The following is a 5510-nucleotide window of genomic DNA, read 5'->3' on the forward strand; positions in this document are numbered from 1 at the left end:
AATTGACCTCAGCTGCTTTTGTGCAATAGGAAAGGCTGATATTCATGATGTCTACAATTGTGGCAGTGTGGCCCCCCATCACAATGGACTTGAGTCAGTACTACAGTCAGTATTCCTGTTCTAGTGAAAAGCAACTGAATACTGTTCTAGTCATAGATGTATATATGTTTACTTATTTTTCTACACAAATAGACTCACTTTAAAATTATTAAGGGATAATAAATTATTAGGGGATAAGATAATGCTAAAGAAAATTTCATATTGAGGCAAATATAGTTATCCCTGAATATCTGAGGATTGATTCCAGGACCTGTGAAGACATCATAATTCATGGATGTTCAAGTGCCTTACCTAAAGTACTCCATTAAATGTAGTATTTCCATATAAACTATGTATATGCTGCCATATACTTTAAATCATCTCTAGATTAACTACAACACCTAATATACAATGTATATGCTATTTAATAGTTGTTATCCTGCAGTTTTAGAGAATGACAAGAAAAAGTCTGCACATATTCATTAAAGATGCAATTTTTTCTGTTATCTTCCATCCACAATTTCTTGAATCTGAATGTATAAAACCTGTTAATACAGAAAGCTGACCGTAATTCAATTTTTATAAAATAAAGTATCATTTATAGAAATCCTAATTTTATTGTATCAAACTTGCTTAAAATAAGAAAACTCCTATTAATTTATTCATGCATGTAATACAAGAAATTAATCAAATATGAAAATTTAAATTTCATCTATGATCTGAACTCTGCTTTAATTTTCTTTTATAAGCTAATGCGTGTACCTCCAGTGTAATCCCATATAAATGACTTAGAATTAGAAACCTAATATTCAAGTTCAAATAAAAAGAAACATATATATATGGAGAGAGAGAGAGAGAGAGAGAGGAGAGAGAGAGAGAGAGAGCGAGAGAGAATCACATACCACACACATATATCACATATATATGTGGTTGGGCTGAGTATTCCCCAAGGGTCCAAACATAAAAGTTTGGTTCCCAGGGTGGCTGCATTGGGATATGTTATGGATGTTTAAGAGGCATTCCTCAGGTAATTGGGGTTATTCCTAGAATGGAATTTTGAGTCATGCTGCCTCTCTTTTTCTCTGCTCCTGGGATTAACCATTTGTTTCTACATATATGCCAACCATAACATGCAAACATGAACTGCCCTCGCCAAAGCTCAAAAGGTTGAGGCAACATGATCTCAGGTTTTAGAGCTCTAAAACTCTGAGCTAAATAAATGTCCTTTTTCTGCATAAGTATTGTGTGTCAAGGATGTGTGATAGTGATGGAAAGATGACTGATGCAGTCACCCAAGCTGAGACCTAGAAATAAATTTTCACTTTATCTTCTTCAGCTACACCTCCTTTTACTTGTAGTATATGATTTGTTGCTAGATTCTGGTGATCCTGATATGCAAATATTGCTTTGTCCTTTTAGTTATTTGTCTAAATATTAGTGTGAATATGTTACCAATTTGCTGAAAACTCATGAAGAGCTTTATTCTTTTCAGGATCCTTATGTGATATATAAGATTCTGCAGTCAGGTCTTTCAGTTACTCTCCTGTATTAATGCTTTATTCCAGTTTTAACAACCATTTGTCAATAAGGCATGTCTTATCTTTTCTTTCCTCTATGCCTTAACACATCCAGTTACCTTTGGCTGCAATTTCTTTTTTTCTTTTCTTTTACTGAATGATGCACTCTTTATCCATCATGATACTATCTAAAGGTTAACTCCTGAATGAGTTCGTCTTTGTCCTTGAGGTGGAATTAGAGGCTTCTTTAGGTAATCAAATAGATATAATTTTAACTTCTTTAAGTAGAAGTAACAGGTGAAAGTCAGTTTTACATTCATAGGACAATTGAATGGTACAGAGATTCCCCAAAGACCTCTTGCACCTTCATTATTCATAGTTTCTCCTATTTTCATCATCTCCCACTGAAGTGATTCATTTTAAGTACAATTCTTTATCACAACTTCAAGGAATCATAGAAATTATCACAATGACTACTGCAATACGTGTTTTGATTTAGAAAATCATACTTTGGGTAAACTATGCCCAGAGCAGTCAAATATTACTAAGTAGAAGCATTTAGTAATGTTCCCAACCCCTAAAAAGAGAATGTAATAATTCATGTTCAAAATGACTTCTACTGAAGATAATGTCATGACAATATCTGATGTTTCCATGTGTACTGTAACATTTGCCTGCTGTTTGCAGTTCTTTCTGATTGATGCCATAGTGGAGTCAAAGATGAGTTTAATTCCTGAATTTGAACAGTTACTGATTTTTATTAACATTTAGATATATTGTTACTAATAATGAAAGACTGTATAGTATAAATGGATCAGAAGACAAATAAAGGACTATGAGCAATGAGAGTAACAATCCAATTTTGATTACAGGAAATTATGGAAATAGTGATTCGTAACTTTTAAAATGAGTAGAATTTTAAACATCTGGAGGTGAGCAGATTTTTATGATTCAAGGTATATTGGAGGTAAATAGCTTCAACTAATATATTTGAGGGTTCCGTCTCTATAGCTCTCAACCCACCACCCATATGAGGTAGGTCGTTTTCTCCTCTGACCCTCTCCCTCCATTATGAGAAGTTCTGTCTCTTTTCCAGATCAAGTGCTAGACAATAAAGAAAGATTCTTGTCAATGTTTATTGCTTTCTTGTTTTATTTACTAGAGAAGATACATAGCAAGAAGCTGAGAAAGAATGGAAAGTGGAAAGAGTAAAGATGGGATTCATGCACAAAACCTGGGAAATTTGGTATATAAGAATTTCAAGGCATTTGTGAACAGAAAAGTCACTGTGTGCAGTGGAAGACATTGAGATGGAAACTGTATTCCCTTTAATGTTTCTGAAGACAGTGAAGCAGAGTGGATTTCCATTAAGACTTAATTTTGGATTCTGCAGTGAGTTTCCTTAGATATATGACTGTATAGAGGCTTTTACATATGTATATAGTTTTTTTAGGCTTATTAACATATATATCTTATTGTCATAGACTTATAGAGGTATTTTATATGTGATGAGAAATGGTAAAATATCATTTGGGATGATGGGATTAAAACAAGAAGAGTGACAGTTATGTCTGGAAAGAGGCAGGTGAGCATGTAATTGCCTTGAGTTCCATGGTACTGAAATTGAGTTTCACTGAGAAGGCAATAATGAGCCACTACAGGGCTTTGTTCAGATATCAGGATGGTTGTTGTTTCACTGAGGAAACATTCACCTGGCAGTCATGTGTACATGAGTTGGAGGACAGACACTGAAGTTAGAAAAGTCAATTGTTGTTTAGTGAGCTATTGAAATATTCTAGAGCAGAAGCATCCAAACCCTTTGTTTGTGCGTCTCTTTCATTAAAAATTAGCACACAGTACCATACGTGTTTGATTATTTGATGTTGTATGCATAGTTTGGTCTTATAGAGACTATAAAATATTAACAAAAATTGAAATACTAATGCCCTAGGTTGTTTCCATGTTACCTTTTTCAATATATTTAGGCCATTTTGAAAACTACTGGCAGAGAAAAGATGATTAATAAAAGATCTAACCTAAGTGAGGAGGTCGAAATGCCTGGATTGAAAACAATTGTAAGGGCTGCAGTATTTGACCCATGGGATTTGGGTATAAAGAAGATTGGAGCAGTCTAACAATTCCCACATTTTAAAACATGTTAGGAAGGCTTTTGTCAATGTGTTTGACACCAGAACACAGGTGTCATGGAGGCCACTGCTAAATCAAAGCCAAAACGGGAAAGAAAAAGACTCACATGAACATCATTTTCATCGGACATGTAGATTCAGGCAAGTCTATCACCACTGGTCACCTGATCTACAAATGTGATGGGATTGACAAAAGAACCATTGAAAAAATTGAGAAGGAAGTTGCTGAGATGGGAAAGGGCTTGTTTAAGTATACCTGGATCTTAGATAAACTGAAGGCTGAGTATGAGCTTGGTATCACCACTGACATCTTCCTGTGGAAACTTGAGACCTGCAAGTATTATGTGACTATCATTCATGCCCTAGGACAGAGAGACTTTATCAAAAACATGATTACAGGCACATCCCAGGCTGACAGTGCTGCTCTGATTGTTGCTGCTGGTGTGGGTAAATTTGAAGCTTGTATCTCAGAATGGGCAGACTCATGAGCATGTCCTTCTGGCTTACACACTGGGTGTAAAAAAACTAATTGTTGGTGTTAACAAAATGGATTCCGCTGAGCCACCCTACAGTCAGAAGAGATATGAAGAAATCATTAAGGAAGTCAGCACCTACACTGTGAAAATTGGTTACAACCCTGACACGGTAGCATCTGTGCCAATTTCTGGTTGAAATCATGACAATATGTTGGAACCAAGTGCTAATAAGTCTTGATTCAAGGGATGGAAAGATGACAGTGCCAGTAGAACCACACTGCTTGAAACTTTAGATTGCATCCTGCTACCAACTTGTCCAATTGACACACATTTGAATCTGCCCTTCAGGGTGTCTACAAAATTGGTGGTATTGGTACTATTCCTGTGGGCTGAGTAGACACTGGTATTCTCAAGCCTGACATGGTGATCACCTTTGCTCCAGTCAATGTCAAAACTGAATTTAAATCTGTTGAAATGCACCATAAAGCTCTGAGTAAATCTCTTCCTGGAGACAATGTGGGCTTCAATGTCAAGAACATGTCTTGACAAAGATGTTCATCATAGCAATATTGCTGGTGTCAGTAAAAATGACCCACCAATGGAAGCGGCTGGTTTCACTGCTCAGGTGATTATCCTGAACCATCCAGGCCAAATCAATGCTGGCTAAAGCCCCTGTACTGGATAGTCATACAGTTCACGTTGCTTGCAAGTTTGCTGAGCTGAAAGAAAAGATTGATCATTGTTCTGGTAAGAAACTGGAAGATGGTCCTTATTTCTTCAACTCTGGTGATGTGTGTTGAGAGCTTCTCTGAGTATCCTCTTTGGTCTTTTTGCTGTTTGTGATATCAGGCTGATAGTTGTTATGGGTGTGATCAAAGCAGCGGACAAAAAGGCTGCTGGAACTATTAAGTCTGCCCAGAAAGCTCTGAAGTCTAAATGAATATTAACCCTAACACCTGCCACCCCAGTCTTAATCAGTTTGTTTCAATTGGCCATTTAAGTTTAATCGTAAAAGACTGTTAATAACCACCTTTAGAAAAAAGAAGGTTTTGTGAACCATTTGTGTGTGTGTGGCAGTTTTAAGTTATTGGTTTTTAAAATCAGTACTTTTCAATGGAAACAACTTGACCAAAAATCTGTCACAGAATTTTAAGATCCGTTAAAATCAAAAGTTTAATGAGAAAAAAAAAAAAAAAAATATTACACAGGTAAAATATAATTTAAAAAATAGAAAATATTTATTTGGTTTGATAAACTTGTTATGAAAGACATATAATAAAATTGGTCCTGGTAACATTAATTCAGATTGCTGGTTAATAATAAGATAGGGC

At 35.6% G+C, this 5510-nt stretch overlaps 1 pseudogene; it reads left to right on the plus strand.

The window, feature by feature from the left end:
• The first annotated feature begins 3610 nt into the window (after nucleotides 1-3610).
• On the plus strand, nucleotides 3611-5119 carry LOC124994172 (elongation factor 1-alpha 1-like; annotated as a pseudogene).
• Nucleotides 5120-5510: the final 391 nt, after the last annotated feature.

This window comes from Sciurus carolinensis, chromosome 10 (genome assembly GCF_902686445.1).
Source record: "Sciurus carolinensis chromosome 10, mSciCar1.2, whole genome shotgun sequence".
Taxonomy (NCBI): Eukaryota; Metazoa; Chordata; class Mammalia; order Rodentia; family Sciuridae; genus Sciurus; species Sciurus carolinensis.